General features: G+C 39.6%; 1 non-coding gene across 1 annotated transcript; it reads right to left on the bottom strand.

Moving 5' to 3' along the window:
• Positions 1-2,904: 2,904 nt before the first annotated feature.
• Positions 2,905-2,977, bottom strand: TRNAG-CCC (transfer RNA glycine (anticodon CCC)). The gene has a single exon. It is a non-coding gene; the product is annotated as a tRNA-Gly (tRNA).
• Between the last annotated feature and the right edge of the window lie 15,160 nt (positions 2,978-18,137).

Genomic DNA, 18,137 nt, shown 5'->3' with positions numbered 1-18,137 from the left:
AACACACAATTAAAACCAGACAAACAAAAAACAAACAAAACCCAAATATTGAATGATCACTCTTGGGCTGGCACTGTCCAAAGAAGTCAATGACAAGTTGTTGGATAAATGAATGATTGAATAAATAAATGAACGCATAGCTGAAGAAGGCACTTACTGCAAACCAGACAGATGCATTTCTTTTAAATAATGACAGTATGCATAGCTGGATGAAATAGTTATAACAAAGACATAAACTAAAACCATGTCTCAGCAAATATCTGAGTAACTTTCCTAAAAGATCAGATGCCATCTGATTACAATAATTAGGGTAGCAGAGTGGGAGAGAGCACAGGACCAGAAGATCTAAGACACATCCAGACTCTGTCACCGAACAGCTTTGTGACATTGGGAAAATCACACACACTTTTTGAATCTGACCCTTTAACTATCAAGGTGTTAGTGGGACTTCACAGCTTAAGTATCAAGAACACTATTTCTTTGTGTCAATCTAAGAATTAATGAAATTGTGAAGATAAAGTTACTTTACAGACCGAGAAGAACTATTCAAGTGTTTATTGCTGTTATTATTAATAAGCAACAAGATGTAAAGACACAGGGAAATTGGCACTTAATCAGGACAGGAAGACATCAGAGAAGGCTTGACAAATGTGCCATTTAACACAACGGGCGCTTTCAGTCCATTCCATTTTCTGGGGTGCATCAGGCACATATTCAGGAGATCAACACAAATGGAGCATTTATTATATGCCAGAACGTTGTAGGTTTTAAAGGTGCATGGATACTTATAATGTGGTTCTTGACCTTGAGAAGCTCACACTCCTGTGGGATTCCTAAATATTTACTGAAACTTTCTGTGCCAGGCATTGTTAGGTGCCAACAATCGTAGTGGTGAGCATGGAAGGCACGGATTTTGTCTTGGTAGAGCTTACATCTAGGCAAGAAAGGGAGATCTTTAATCATACGGTTTCAACACACTGCCCTACACGTGTGATGAGGGGCTTGTGAATCGCTGTGGGAATACATACGAGGGATGCTCACTTGAGACTAATGGGGAGGGATGGGGGAGTATTTAGGTGTAGTGTGGACCACTACACACTACAGGCCCTTTTGAGGACTTCTCAAAAGCTGAAATGTTTAAGAGTTCCCTGTGGAGGGCTTCGCTGGTGGCGCAGTGGTTGAAAGTCCGCCTGCCGATGCAGGGGACACGGGTTCGTGCCCCGGTCCGGGAAGACCCCACGTGCCGCGGAGCAGCTGGGCCCGTGAGCCATGGCCGCTGAGCCTGCGCGTCCGGAGCCTGTGCTCCGCAACGGGAAGAATCCCCTGTGGATCTGGTTAAAACGCAAGCTCTGCACCAATAGGAAGGGGTGGGGTCTGAGAGTCTGCATTTCTAACCAGCTCCAGCTGGTGCAGCTCACCAACGGCCCTCACTTTGAGTAGGACAGGGTGTAATAGTATTAGATACAGCATTATGTATAGGAAATACAGTGAGTGGAATGAGTTTAAAAATAGATCATTCATTTGATTTCTGTGATATGATTTAACCCGGTTGATCTTTCTTCTCAGGGAGACAACAACAGTGACATCAACAATAAAACAAAATGATACAACAACCTTCTTACTTCCCTTTCAGTGATTCTCAAAGGCTGTCAAGAGGCAGGCCCCTTAGGGAAGCATATGTAAATCACCAAAGACTTTAAAAAAATGTCATCCCGTTGGTGATCTCTTTTCCTGAGGATCAGTGCCACAGCAAAGCCCCTTTAACTAATAGATTTAATAATAATTTAGATAGTAGTTGGCACTTCGTGTCTTTTTTATAGACATGTTGGGATTGAAAGCCACTACTCGCCTCTGTAACCTGGCACAGATATGTAGTATTGGACAATCTGCCTGAAATCTGTTGATGGTCTTCTCTCTAATTCCTCTGACTTTCAAATCTCATTACGGAAATAATTTAAAACATACCTCTTTCCTGCCTTCTCAGGGTGTAGTGTGGGTAAGTGAGTTGGGTGTCGGGTTGAATAATACACATTGATACCAATTACATTGGATCCAGCGAACATCCTAGGTGGGCAAGGTTCCAGGCAGACCTGGATACAGATGCTGGGCACCCTACTCTCTCTTTGTCTGACTTTAATAAAATTCTCAGTTTCTCTGAGTCCTAATGGCTCCCCTTTAAAATGGAGCCAATAGTGTGTGGCTCAAGAGTAGTTCAGAATTCAGTGAGGTGATGGGGTACAGCAGCTGGCATATAATAGGTGTTCCCTCAGTGTTAGTGTTCTTTATCTTCCCTGCTGTATATGGAATAAGAGGAGTGTCGATTGTGTGTTCTCTTCCCACTACTTTCTAAGAAACTCTTCTTTTTCAAATAGTGGGTCTGACCGGAAAACACCTGCAGATTTTCCTCCCCCTTGCCACCAGATATGTGTGTGCAGAGGTCAAGGTCAAGGCAATAAGGAAGGTCAGCTAGTGTGCTCACAATTCAAATGTTATCAAGTTAAAACATAACTAACATAAGTTAGTTATGTTAGTTAGTTAACTAACATATAAGTTAACATAACATAGTTAAACAATGTTATCTCTATGTTTCCTGAGTTAGGACTCATGCCTGAGTTCCATGCTTTGTAATGATATCTGTCCATAAAATAGACCAGAATATGTCCATGATTGGGAGAGTCAAGAAGACCAATAGGTATTTAATTTTTAGAAGATTTTAGCAATCAGAGTTGTGCTACAATAATATGGGCTATGACAGGAACTGGTGGATATTCTTTTTTTTTTTTTTAAAGCACTTATTTATTTATTTATTTGTCTGCACCAGGTCTTCGTTGTGGGATGTGAGATCTTCTTTTTTTTTTTTTAGTTTTGCCATGCAAACTCTTAGTTGCAGCATGTGGGATCTAGTTCCCGGACCAGGGATCGAACCTGGGCCCCCTGCAGTGGGAGCGCAGAGTCTTAGCCACTGGACCACCAGGGAAGTCCTGCTAGTGGATATTCTAACACTGAAGGGCGAACAGATACTGAATATTGATTATTTAATTAACTAATTCATCAAATCCCTCTTGGATACCTTCTAGGTATCAGGCACTGTGCTCAGCGTTACGAGTGAAGGTTAGGACTGCACACGTGGTCTCACATATGGCTAGACTGAGAAGTGGAAAGGACTCATGTAGGCAATAACTTGAAGCCCCTTCAAAAGACATTTTTAAATATTTTAAAATGTTTACTTAGTAGTGTGGGGAGAAACTTACTTTCTATAGACAAAACTTTTATAACATTTTATGTTAATATAAGAGACTTGTTAAATGTCTGGATGTAAAATATTTTTACTTATGTGAAATGTTTTTGGGATTGTAATTTTCTGGGCCAGGCAACTTCTTGGTTTTCATATTTAAAGTGTTTACGTTGTAGATACTCTGATAAAGACACGAGTCTTAGTCAATAGAATGAAGTTGTGCATTGCTTGGTTTGGGGATTGTAGTTGATTTTGATGACACCAGATAGTGCTCACTTGGCTGGTCATGGGGCTAGTGGTGAGGCCAGAGCTGCACACTGCAATTTACACATGTCTGCAATAAACTGTGCAAGAGACAGAGACTGAGGCTGCTGAGGCATCAGTCTCAGGTATTTCTGCTCAGGTATGTCATCTCCTTCTAAGGCAGTGGGCCAGTTTCCCTTTTGCTTGTTATGTAAGAATTGAGTGAACAAATATAATCCGTTGGGTTCCATATTTCTGATTTGTTCCAGCTTTGTTTTAAAATTCCTTACAGTTTACAGATCCCAAGTAGCTGCCTGGTTGGTCAGCCCTTTAATCCAGCATTGCCTCTTGTTCCTGAGTAGTCTAATGATTCATTAAAAATGGATAACCGGACTTCCCTGGTAGTCCAGTGGTTAAGAATCTGCCTGCCAAAGCAGGGGACACGGGTTCGATCCCTGGTCCGGGAAGATCCCATGTGCTGCGGAGCAACTAAGCCCATGTGCCACAACTACTGAGCCGACGCACCGCAACTGCTGAGCCCACACTCTAGAGCCCGCAAGCCGCAACTACTGAGCCCGCGTGCCACAACTACTGAGCCCACACGCTGCCACTACTGAAGCCTGTGTGCTGCAACTACTGAAGTCCGCGTGCCTAGAGTCCGTGCTCTGCAACAAGAGAAGCCACCGCGATGAGAAGCCCGTGCACCACAACGAAGAATAGCCCTGCTCGCTGCAACTAGAGAAAGCCCGCATGCAGCAACGAAGACCCAACATGACCAAAAATAAATAAATAAATAAGCAAACAAAAATAAAACAAAAATGGATAACCAACAAGGGCCTACTGTATAGCACAGGGAACTCTGCTCAATATTATGTGACCACCTAAATGGGAAAAGGATTTGAAAAAGAATTGACATATGTACATGTATAACTGAATTACTCTGCTGTACACCTGAAACCGACACAACACTGTTAATCAACTATACTCCAGTATAAAATAAAAAGTTAAAAAAAGGGCATGAAAACAAATAATTACATCCTGTTATGATAAATGTCGTGTTAATTATTTCTGGTTGGCACCTAGCAGTGGATAAAGAGAAACAAGGTGAGGCCCAAGGGAGAGGTCATTTTAGTCACCGAGGCTCTATGGCAGCTGGGTTCGATTTGAAGGGAGTTCTAACAACAGATGGCAAATGTCTCAGACGTGTCAAGTATGAGAAAAGCCGTTGTTCTGTATTACTGTTGACTTCCTTTTTAGCCATATTATCTTCGGCTATGGTTTTATAGACTGTGCCTGTATAGCGGGAAAGCTACTGATAAAATTCTGAAAAGGAAGTCATGTACTGCTTTCCTCCAGAGAATCTATTGATTTTTTAAAAAGGGGAGCCATATTCTGCCACTTGAAATGTAATAGCTGTGTTCTCCTGGGTGTTGTTAAAGTTCAGAATAAGATTCACTTGGAATCTTTTGTCTATATATCTGTGTTAGATTATGTGAGAATGCTTCCCCTGTTCTTATTTACCTAGTTGACTTGGCCTGTGATGAGTACATAGACCGAATATTCCCAAATACCTAGAAAGAAGGAGGATGTGGGTGGTTTTTGAAGCAGCAAGTCTTAGTGAGTGTCTGTAACGTACCTCACATTATGACCAGTACCATAGAAGATTCTCATCACTTCAAGCTCACTTCACCTCCTCCAATCCTCTCTCAGTGCATGGTACCTCCTCCTGCATACTCACCTGAACCAGAAATCCAGGACACACAATTTCACTGCTCCCTGTCTCTTGCCTTCTGTGTTAAGGTCAGTATGGCCGATTGGCTGGCCATTTCTGTCCACTTCTCGACTAATGTTGCACTACCCCCATGCCACCTTCCTCTCTCACTGGAGTACTAAAATTACTTTTTTAATTATAAAAGAGTTGAATATACAGAAAATTACAGTGTCTGTGACAAACATTTGTGTACTTCTCATCCCATTATTAACAAATCTTAACATTTTTATACATGCTTCAGACTTTGACAAAGAAGAATATAAATTTAGTTGAAATTCCATTCAGGTTCTCTTTGTTTCCTTTCCTTTTCTTCCTTCCTTCATCAGAGGCAAGAAGCCATGCAGTTGTTCATTCTTCCAATTTATGCTTTTAAAACTATTTATTATACATGCAGGTATTTACACATGGCATTTGAAATTCTGTGTATTAAAAATATACACATATGACATCAAACTGTATACACCACTTGTATTCTTTCATCTTTTATTGTTTCTGCTGTTACATACAGATCCATGGTTCCCTTTGTAATAGCTATTGTATTCTACCTGAAAAGCCACAGTGTATATGTTCCTTTGTTGATGGACTTTTAGGTTGTCTTTTTTTCCTCTCCTTTTTTCTTTTTGTTGGTACAAACGGTGCTACAGTGAACAATTTTCTGTGTATCTCCTTTAGTTGCTGTCTGAGAATTTCTCTAGATTATATCCCTAAATGTGGAATGCCTGAATTATCAACATATACATTTCTAGCCTGACCAAATTGTTTATCTTTATAGAAATATATATGTATACCCATACATATATAAATATATATTATAATATATGTATATCATAACATTATAAATATATATAATGTAGGACTATACATATATTCTATTGATTGATGGATCGAGATAGATATTTTAAGGAATTGGCTCGTGTGATTGTAGGGACTGACAAATCTGAAATCCATACAGCAAGCTGGCAGGCTGGAGAGTCAGGTACGAAATGATATTGCAGTCTTAAATTCAAAGGTTAGAAACTGAGGGAGAATTTCTATGTAGCAATCTGGAGGCAGAATTCTTTCTTCCTTGATAAAACTCAGTCTTTGCTGCTAAACCTTCAGTTGATTGGATGAGGCCCACCCACACCATGGAGGGTCATCTGCTTTACTCAAGGTTTACTGATTTAAACATTAATCACATCTAAAAAATGCCTTCACAACAGCAGTTAGGCTGGCATTTAACTGGGAACTATAATCTAGCCAAGTTAAGACATAAAATTAAACCATTACAACATTCTTTGCTATTTTTCTGTTGATTTGTTTGTTCTTGTCTTTCTTTTTTAAAAAAAAATATAATTTTATTTAAAAGAAAAACAGAATTGTAGAATAAAGTTTGTTAACAGAATTATTTTTGTTAAAAATAGGATCGAATTTGAATATGACTTTCCTGAGGGGAATAATACTAGGGACTTTATAATCTTTTATGTATTAAACAAACACTTTATCCTAGTTTATTGAAAAAGTGAACATTTTTGTTCATTTCTAGTGGGTTTAAGGGCATTCTTTAAATATTTTGAAACCTAATCCTTTATTTGTTTTATAGGTTTCAAATATTATCAGTCAGTGTTTAGCTTGTGTTAACATTTGTTTATGGTGATTTCTCATTCAAAATTTTATAATTTTGATGTAGTAATTTTATCAGTGTTTTCTTTTATGACTTGTATTTTTAAATGTCTTGTTCAGGAAATCCTTTCCTCTCCCAGTTTCATATAGGAATTATCCTGTGTTTTCTTACAAAATTTTAAAAGTATACTTTTCACATTTGGGTCTTTAATTACATCTTCCATTAGTGTGGTACATTTGTTATAATTAAGAAGCCAATACTGACCCATTATTATTTAACTAAAGTCCATACTTTATACAGTTTTTCCTTACTTTTTACCTAATGTCCTTTGTCTACAAGTCATTTATAAAGTAGATGTTGTGCAAATGCTTTTTGTCACTCTATGGCTTGTCTTTTCACATTCCCCCTCTCTTACCTCTGTGTCTTTACACCTGCTTGTGCTTCTGTCTGGAATGGTATCTTAGTAGTTCTGGCTGCTATAACAGAATACCATAAACTGAGTGGCTTTATTAACAATCATTTATTTCTCATAGTCAGGAGGCTGGAATACTCACGTTCAGGTGACAGCATGATTGGGTTCTTGGTGAGGGCCCTCTTCCTGGTTTACAGAAGGCACCTTTCTTGCTGTGTCCTCACATGGCAGAGAGAACTAAGAAGCCAGCTCTCCTATCTCTGGGCACTAATCCCATTCATAAGAGTTCCATGCTCATAACCTTATGACCTCTCAAAGGCCCTGCCTCCTAATTCGATCACATTGAGGTCTAGGATTTCAAGATAAGAATTGGGGGGTGGGCACAAGTATGAAGTCCATAACAAATGGCTTTGCCTCACTAAATTCTTACCTGCAACCATAGGTTTTGTGCCTAGATGTTGCTTTCTCCATAAAGTCTTTCCAGGCCTCCCTAGATGATAATAGTTTCCCCTCCTTTCTGCCACTGATTCTCCCTCCCAAAGCGTCTATCGGTCTGTATTATTATTGTCTATTTACTGACTCTTCTACTCCGCTTGATCTTCAGATGCTTCGACTGTGCCTCTTCTCCTTGTAGCTCTGGTCTTAGTATAGTGTCTGGCACATAATACGTGCTCATCAGATGTTGGTTGAAACAATTGTTATACGAGTGGTTCTTTCCCTGAGAAAACAAACGTAATTCATTTGGATCATTCAAAGCACAATTGAACTTGAGCTTATGCGATACTGACTATCTAGGCAAAGGGACTTAGAATAGGTTGACGTTAACTCTGAAGTTATACAGTAACAGCATCGATATGAGGGGGATACACTTGAGTGAGAGATTTTGGCATATTCGTATGTGTAAAATAATTGAGAATCTGGTTTAGGACAGCAACTTGAAAATCGAAAGGAAGGGGAGAAATGTAGCAGCATTTTACAATAAGAAACAGCTGGACCTAATGACAGATTTGTTTCAGTGAAAAAGGAAAGAGAAGATAAAGATAATTTAATAATAATGCTGGTATTATCGAGTGCTTGCCAAGATGCTATCAAACATAAACCTCTCACATTGCTGGTGGGAGCATAAATTGCTACCAACTTTCTATGAAATACTTGGGCATTATTTCTCAAAAGCCTTCACATTCTAACACCATTTTACCCACTATTTCTATTTCTAGGAATGCATCTCAAGGAAATAATCAGAAATGGTAATAAATATTTATGAACAAATATGTGCATTATTTATGAGAGCAAGAAACTGGAAACCACCTAAAAATCCAGTACTATGAAAATGAGTATGTAAATCATGATATATATTTATGTGAAGGAATAGAATGCAATCATTAGTAATTATATTTATAATGCTTGTTGATGAAAATACTTATGATATAGCATTAAGTAAGGAAAGTAGATTATAAAATTATAGTATCTCAATTATAAAGAGAAAAATGCTTCATAAAAGGCTAAAAGAAAACATGTCTAAAATATTAATGATGGTTGCTTCTGCGTAGAGAGAAGAGTTGATTTTCCTCCCTGCTTCACTGAATATGTCTATAATTTCTGAATTTTTTTTACCTTAAGTATTAGTTTGATGACCCAGAGGGGATTTCGGAATCATTTTTAATGGCATATTTTGGAAGTTAAGACAGTTTTACACTCAAATCCAAATGCTCCCTCCTCCAGAAAATCTGATGTCCTCTAAATCAAAAAATAATAACCCCCTCTTCTTGTACTTTCACTCACTGATTAATTTATCCATCAGCAATCTGTATATTATGCTCAGTGCTTCAAATAGGCAACATAACGCACACTCTCTGCCTTAAAAGAGCCCTGTTTATGAGACAGCTGAGCATATAATTAACAGAGTGATTTAAAAAATGCACAACACCCTGTGGATGTGTCTATACAGTGGCTTGGGACCACAGAGGAAGGAGTGACTAACTTTGCTTTCCTGAGAAGATAATATTTGAGCTGGCTTGTAAACGTTTCAGTGGCATTCATTTGTTAAGGAATAAGCCATGGGAAGGTAGGGATTTGTAATCACAGGTAATAGGAGGTACAAAGATAGAATATGACTGGGGAGAAATTAGTCTAATTAGATTGGGGTAGGTGATTTATGGACTTGTGCTTGGGTTTTACAGTTGTGTACTGTGTTCAGGGGCCATTGAAGGTTTGATTTAGTAGGACTTGACATGACCGCTTTCATATTGTTTAATGTTATTTTTCCTCTCAGCACAATCCAGGGTCTGACACATAACTGTTGAGACACTTGCTGCTCAATAAATACTGGTGGTGGAAGAGGATTCTGACTTCGGTCATGGCCAAGTGTCTGAAGTGGGCAGAGATCTCTTGTAAATATTTTGGAGCTGGAAACTGGAACATGGATGATAGCTTAGTGGAGAGTTTCTCAATATTTTTTCATTATTGGCCCCCAAAGGAGCCTTGTTAGATACTTTTTACTTCCAATCATCCCCATAGGATTTTTTTGCTTTTTAATTTTATTTATTTATTTATTTTATTGTTTACATCTTTATTGGAGTATAATTGCTTCACAATAGTGTGTTAGTTTCTGCTTTATAACAAAGTGAATCAGTTATACATATACATATGTTCCCATATCTCTTCCCTCTTGCGTCTCCCTCCCTCCCACCCTCCCTATCCCACCCCTCTAGGTGGTCACAAAGCACCGAGCTGATCTCCCTGTGCTGTGCGGCTGCTTCCCACTAGCTATCTATTTTACGTTTGGTAGTGTATATATGTCCATGCCACTCTCACTTTGTCCCGGCTCTCTATTTAGGTCTTCTGCCCATTTTTGGATTGGGTTGTTTATTTTTTTGTTATTGAGCTGCATGAGCTGCCTGTAAATTTTAGAGATTAATCCTTTGTCAGTTGATTCATTTGCAAATATTTTCTCCCATTCTGAGGGCTGTCTTTTGGTCTTGTTTATGGTTTCCTTTGCTGTGCAAAAGCTTTGAAGTTTCATTAGGTCCCATTTGTTTATTTTTGTTTTTATCTCCATTACTCTAGGAGATGGGTCAAGAAGGATCTTGCTGTGATTTATGTCATAGAGTGTTCTGCCTATGTTTTCCTCTAAGAGTTTGATAGTTTCTGGCCTTACATTTAGGTCTTTAATCCATTTTGAGCTTATTTTTGTGTATGGTGTTAGGGAGTGATCTAATCTCATACTTTTACATGTACCTGTCCAGTTTTCCCAGCACCACTTATTGAAGGGGCTGTCCTTTCTCCACTGTATATTCCTGCCACCTTTATCAAAGATAAGGTGACCATATGTGCATGGGTTTATCTCTGGGCTTTCTATCCTATTCCATTGATCTATCTTTCTGTTTTTGTGCCAGTACCATACTGTCTTGATTACTGTAGCTTTGTAGTATAGTCTGAAGTCAGGCAGCCTGATTCCTCCAGCTCCATTTTTTGTTCTCAAGATTGCTTTGGCTATTCGGGGTCTTTTGTGTTTCCATACAAATTGTGAAATTTTTTGTTCTAGTTCTGTGAAAAATGCCAGTGGTAGTTTGATAGGGATTGCATTGAATCTATAGATTGCTTTGGGGAGTAGAGTCATTTTCACAATGTTGATTCTTCCAATCCAAGAACATGGTATATCTCTCCATCTGTTTGTATCATCTTTAATTTCTTTCATCAGTGTCTTATAATTTTCTGCATACAGGTCTTTTGTCTCCTTAGGTAGGTTTATTCCTAGATATTTTATTCTTTTTGTTGCAATGGTAAATGGGAGTGTTTTCTTGATTTCACTTTCAGATTTTTCATCGTTAGTATATAGGAATGCCAGAGATTTCTGTGCATTAATTTTGTATCCTGCTACTTTACCAAATTCATTGATTAGCTCTAGTAGTTTTCTGGTAGCATCTTTAGGATTCTCTATGTATAGTATCATGTCATCTGCAAACAGTGACAGCTTTACTTCTTCTTTTCCGATTTGGATTCCTTTTATTTCCTTTTCTTCTCTGATTGCTGTGGCTAAAACTTCCAAAACTATGTTGAATAAGAGTGGTGAGAGTGGGCAACCTTGTCTTGTTCCTGACCTTAGTGGAAATGCTTTCAGTTTTTCGCCATTGAGGATGATGTTGGCTGTGGGCTTGTCATATACGGCCTTTATTATATTGAGGAAAGTTCCCTCTACACCTACTTTCTGCAGGGTTTTTATCATAAATGGGTGTTGAATTTTGTCAAAAGCTTTCTCTGCATCTATTGAGATGATCATATGGTTTTTCTCCTTCAATTTGTTAATATGGTTAATCACATTGATAGATTTGCGTATATTGAAGAATCCTTGCATTCCTGGAATAAACCCCACTTGATCATGGTGTATGATCCTTTTAATGTGCTGTTGGATTCTGTTTGCTAGTATTTTGTTGAGGATTTTTGCATCTATGTTCATCAGTGATATTGGCCTGTAGTTTTCTTTCTTTGTGACATCCTTGTCTGGTTTTGGTATCAAGGTGATGGTGGCCTCGTAGAATGAGTTTGGGAGTGTTCCTCCCTCTGCTATATTTTGGAAGAGTTTGAGAAGAATAGGTGTTAGCTCTTCTCTAAATGTTTGATAGAATTCGCCTGTGAAGCCATCTGGTCCTGGGCTTTTGTTTGTTGGAAGATTTTTAATCACAGTTTCAATTTCAGTGTTTGTGATTGGTCTGTTCATATTTTCTATTTCTTCCTGATTCAGTCTTGGCAGTTTGTGCATTTCTAAGAATTTGTCCATTTCTTCCAGATTGTCCATTTTATTGGCATAGAGTTGCTTGTAGTAATCCCTCATGATTTTTTGTATTTCTGCAGTGTCAGTTGTTACTTCTCCTTTTTCATTTCTGATTCTATTGATTTGAGTCTTCTCCCTTATTTTCTTGATGAGTCTGGCTAATGGTTTATCAATTTTGTTAATCTTCTCAAAGAACCAGCTTTTAGTTTTATTGATCTTTGCTATTGTTTCCTTCATTTCTTTTTCATTTATTTCTGATCTGATTTTTATGATTTCTTTCCTTCTGCTAACTCTGGGGTTTTTTTGTTCTTCTTTCTCTAATTGCTTGAGGTGCAAGGTTAGGTTGTTTATTCGAGATGTTTCCTGCTTCTTAAGGTGGGCTTGTATTGCTATAAACTTCCCTCTTAGAACTGCTTTTGCTGCATCCCATAGGTTTTGGGTCGTCGTGTCTCCATTGTCATTTGTTTCTAGGTATTTTTTTATTTCCTCTTTGATTTCTTCAGTGATCACTTCGTTATTAAGTAGTGTATTGTTTAGCCTCCATGTGTTTGCATTTTTTACAGATCTTTTCCTGTAATTGGTATCTAGTCTCATAACGTTGTGGTCGGAAAAGATACTTGATACAATTTCAATTTTCTTAAATTTACCAAGGCTTGATTTGTGACCCAAGATATGATCTATCCTGGAGAATGTTCCATGAGCACTTGAGAAAAATGTGTATTCTGTTGTTTTTGGATGGAGTGTCCTATAAATATCAATTAAGTCCATCCTGTTTAATGTATCATTTAAAGCTTGTGTTTCCTTATTTATTTTCATTTTGGATGATCTGTCCATTGGTGAAAGTGGGGTGTTGAAGTCCCCTACTATGAATGTGTTACTGTCGATTTCCCCTTTTATGGCTGTTAGTATTTGCCTTATGTATTGAGGTGCTCCTAGTTTGGGTGCATAAATATTTACAATTGTCATATCTTCTTCTTGGATCGATCCCTTGATCATTATGTAGTGTCCTTCTTTGTCTCTTCTAATAGTCTTTATTTTAAAATCTATTTTGTCTGATATGAGAATCGCTCCTCCAGCTTTCTTTTGGTTTCCATTTGCATGGAATATCTTTTTCCATCCCCTCACACTCAACCTGTATGTGTCTCTAGGTCTGAAGTGGGTCTCTTGTAGACAGCATATAGATGGGTCTTGATTTTGTATCCATTCAGCCAGTCTGTGTCTTTTGGTTGGAGCATTTAATCCTTTTACATTTAAGGTAATTATCAATATGTATGTTCCTACTCCCATTTTCTTAATTGTTTTGGGTTTGTTATTGTAGGTCTTTTCCTTCTCTTGTATTTCTTGCCTAGAGAAGATCCTTTAGCATTTGTTGTAAAGCTGGTTTGGTGGTGCTGAACTCTCTCAGCTTTTGCTTGTCTGTAAAGGTTTTAATTTCTCCAGCAAATCTGAATGAGATCCTTGCTGGGTAGAGTAATCTTGGTTGCAGGTTTTTCTCCTTCATCACTTTAAATATGTCCTGCCATTCCTTTCTGGCTTGCAGAGTTTCTGCTGAAAGATCAGCTGTTAACCTTATGGGGATTCCCTTATGTGTTATTTGTTGTTTTTCCCTTGCTGCTTTTAATATGTTTCCTTTGTATTTAATTTTTGACAGTTTGATTAATATGTGTCTTGGTGTGTTTCTCCTTGGATTTATCCTGTATGGGACTCTCTGTGCTTCCCGGACTTGATTAACTATTTTCTTTCCCATATTAGGGAAGTTTTCAGTTATAATCTTTTCAAATATTTTCTCAGTTCCTTTCTTTTTCTCTTCTTCTTCTGGAACCCCTATAATTCGAATGTTGGTGTGTTTAATGTTGTCCCAGAGGTCTCTGAGACAATCCTCAGTTCTTTGCATTCTTTTTTCTTTATTCTGCTCTGCAGTAGTTATTTCCACTATTTTATCTTCCAGGTCACTTATCCGTTCTTCTGCCTCCGTTGTTCTGCTGTTGATCCCTTCTAGAGTATTTTTAATTTCATTTATTGTGTTGTTCATAGTTGCTTGTTTCATCTTTAGTTCTTCTGGGTCTTTGTTAAATGTTTCTTGCATTTTGTCTTTTCTATTTCCAAGATTTTGGATCATCTTTACTACCATTATTCTGAATTCACTTTCATGTAGACTGCCTATTTCCTCTTCAGTTGTTAGGTCTGGTGGGTTTTTATCTTGCTGCTTCATATGCTGTGTGTTTTTCTGTCTTCTCATTTTGATTCTCTTACTGTGTTTGGGGTCTCCGTTTTGCAGCCTGCAGGTTCGTAGTTCCCATTGTTTCTGGTGTCTGTCCCCACTGGTAAAGTTGGTTCAGTGTGTGTAGGCTTCCTGGTGGAGGGGACTAGTGCCTGTGTTCTGGTGGATGAGGCTGGATCTTGTCTTTCTGGTCAGCAGGTCCACGTCTGGTGGTGTGTTTGGGGTGTCTGTGGACTTATTATGATTTTAGGCACCCTCTCTGCTAATGGGTGGGGTTGTATTCCTGTCTTGCTAGTTGTTTGGCATAGGGTGTCCAGCACTGTAGCTTGCTGGTCGTTACGTGAAGCTGGGTGCTGGTGTTGAGATGGAGATCTCTGGGAGATTTTCGCCGTTTGATATTATGTGGAGCTGGGAGGTCTCTTGTGGACCAGTGTCCTGAAGTTGGCTCTCCCACCTCAGAGGCACAGCAGTGACTCCTGACTGCAGCACCAAGAGCCTTTCATCCACTCAGCTTAGAATAAAAGGGAGAAAAAGTAGAAAGAAAGAAATAAAGAAAGAGGATAAAATAAAATGAAATAAGGTAAAATAAAATAAAGAAAAAAAATTTTTTTTAAAGTAAAAAACAACAAGCAAAAAAATACCAGACGGATAGTACCCTAGGACAAATGGTGAAAGCAAAGCTATACAGACAAAATCTCACACAGAAGCATACACATACACACTCAGAAAAAGAGGAAAAGGGGAAAAAATAATAAATCTTGCTCTCAAAGTCCACCTCCTCATTTGGGATGATTCGTTGTTTATTCAGGTATTCCACAGATGTAGGGTACATCAAGTTGATTGTGGAGCTTTAATCCACTGCTTCTGAGGCTGCTAGGAGGGATTTCCCTTTCTCTTCTTTGTTCTCACAGCTCCTGGGGCTCAGCTTTGGATTTGGCCCGCCTCTGTGTGTAGGTCGCCGGAGGGCATCTGTTCTTCGCTCAGACAGGATGGGGTTAAAGGAGCCGCTGATTGGGGGGCTCTGGCCTACCCTGTCAGGCCTGTGGGAGGGAGGGGCACAGAGTGCGGGGCGGGCCTGTGGCGGCCGAGGCCAGCGCGATGTTGCACCAGCCTGAGGCACGCCGTGCGTTCTTCCGGGTAAGTTGTCCCTGGATCCCAGGACCGTGGCAATGGCGGGCTTCACAGGTTCTCAGGAGGGGAGGTGTGGATAGTGACCTGTGCTCGCACACAGGCTTTTTGGTGGCGGCAGCAGCAGCCTTAGCGTCTTATGCCGGTGTCTGGGGTCCGCGCTTTTAGCGGCGGCTCGCGCCTGTCTCTGGAGCTCCTTTAAGCAGCGCTCTTAATCCCCTCTCCTCGCGCACCAGGAAACAAACAGGGAAGAAAAAGTCTGTTGCCTCTTCGGCAGCTCCAGGTTTTTCGCCGGACTCCCTCCCGGCTAGCCGTGGCGCACTAACCCCCTGCAGGCTGTGTCTACGCCGCCAACCCCAGTCCTCTCCCTGCCCTCTGCCTGCCCTCCGACCAAAGCCTGAGCCTCAGCTCCCAGCCCCGCCCGCCCCAGTGGGTGAGCAGACAAGCCTCTCGGGCTGGTGAGCGCCGGTTGGCACCAATCCTCTGTGCGGGAATCTCCCCGCTTTGCCCTCCGCACCCGTGTTGCTGTGCCCTCCTCCGCGGCCCCGAAGCTCCCCGCCTCTGCCACCCACAGCCTCCGCCCGCAAAGGGGCTTCTGGTGTGTGGAAACCTTTCCTCCTTCATGTCCCCTCCCACTGGTGCAGGTCCCGTCCCTATCCTTTTGTCTCTGTTCATTCTTTTATCTTCTGCCCTACCCAGGGACGTGGGGAGTTTCTTGCCTTTTGGGAGGTCAGAGGTCTTCTGCCAGCGTTCAGTAGGTGTTCTGTAGGAGTTGTTCCACCTGTGGATGTATTTCTGACGTATCTGTGGGGAGGAAGGTGATCTCCGCGTCTTACTCTTCCGCCATCTTCCCCCTCTCCTCCCCATAGGATTTTAAAACCACAGATAATACTGTGTATTTGTCTATGAACATTATGTTTATCTACACTTTACACATAGAAAGGTGAGAATCTTTTTTCGCTTCCCTTCCTTAAGACCAGTTTTTGTACCCTTGGTGGTGGTATCGCCCCTGCGGAGGGTGCATGAGTTAGAGCCTTTCTAAAACATGCTTAACTGTGGTAAAATACACATAACATAAATGTTACCATCTTAACCATTTTTAAGTATCCAAGCCTGAGAACTCTTTTTAGCTTGCAAAACTGAAACTCTGTATCCATTAAACAACTCCCCATTCCCCACTCCCCTGGTAACAACCATTCTACTTTTTTGTCTCTATGAATTTGAGAACTGTGGGTACCTCATATAAGTGGAATCACGTAGTAGTTTTTGTGTGTGTGTGTGACTGGCTTATTTCACTTAGTATAATGTCCTTAAGTTTCATACATGTTAGAGCATATGTCAAAATTTCCATCTTTTTAAGGCTAAATTATATTCCATTGTATGTATATACAACATTTTGTTTATTCATCCATTAATGGACCCTTGGTTTGCTTCCACCTTTTTGGCTATTGTGAATAATGCTGCTATGAACATGGGTGTGCAAATATCTCTTTGAGACCCTTCTTTCAGTTATTTGGGGATATACCTAGAAGTGGAATTGCTAGATCATGTAATAATTCAGTGTTTAAATTTTTGAGGAACCACCATACTGTTTTAAACAGTGATTTTATAATTTTACATTCCCACCAACAGTGCACAGGAGTTCCAATTTCTCGACATTTTGCCAACATTTGTTATTTTCTGTTTTTTGATAGTAGCCATCATATTGAGTGTGAAATTATATCTCATTGTGGTTTTGATTTGCATTTTCCTAATAATTAGTGATTACTGTTGGCCGTTTGTTGGCCATTTGTGTATCTCCTTTGGAGAAATGTCTATTCAGGTCCTTTGTGCATTTTTAAATCAGGTTATTTGTCTTTGGTTGTAAAGTTGTAGGATTTCCTTATGTATTCTAGATAATAACTGCTCTGCTTATCAGATATATAATTTGCAAATATTTTCTTCCATTCCATAAGTTACCTTTTCATTCTGTTGATTTTGTGCTTCAATGGGGTTAGAGCTTTTAAAAATTCACTTGATACTTAGATTTTCGATAGCCTTTTACATTCTTTCACTATTTCTTCTTCCCATGGTAACTAGGAGGTTGGAGTCTAGATGGTATTATCCTAGGCCTGGGCAGACATTGAGATGCAACCTGCTATTTGGGGTTTGGGCCGTGATGCCTTAGGAAAATCTTAAATGGAGGAACCTATGGATTTATGCATTATTCAGGGAAAGGTGGGCCATGTCTGGTAATTCAGCTCAAACAGGGCCTGATGGGAAGGGCGAATCACACTGCTAAACTGGGAGATTTTAAACAACAAGAAAGGAAAAGGGGCATGAGAAGATTAGACATTCTAAATGTTCCTGTACCCCATTCGTTAATGTCATGGGCTATTAACTGTTAGCATGAGTTTGTTTCTTTCTTGTCTGTATAATTTTGCCAACCTGTCTGTCTCATTGGTGTTTTTTAGGTGGATATCTGGGCAATTTACCTGAGGTTTCCTTTTCACCTGGAGATTTGGTCAGGACCAGTATTTGGAGGTGTGGTCTCTGGTAGACGCAACTCCAGCCAAAATCCAGCTAGAAACCTAATACCTCTCAGGAAGTGAGGGAGGCTTGACTTCAGTCTCAATTTATGTATCAACCCATCACCTTGTATAAAGATTAAACTTCTTGCAGTAGGAGGGTAAAAAATCTTCTCTGTTATTCCTATGGGAGAGAGGTAATGCAGTTAAAAATCTTTCTGATGCCATGACCATAAGATTAATGCT

This window comes from Lipotes vexillifer, unplaced genomic scaffold (genome assembly GCF_000442215.2).
Source record: "Lipotes vexillifer unplaced genomic scaffold, Lipotes_vexillifer_v1.1 scaffold796, whole genome shotgun sequence".
Lineage (NCBI taxonomy): Eukaryota > Metazoa > Chordata > Mammalia > Artiodactyla > Lipotidae > Lipotes > Lipotes vexillifer.
Note: the sequence above shows the minus strand (reverse complement) of the source record. Positions and strands in the feature narration are given on the sequence as shown.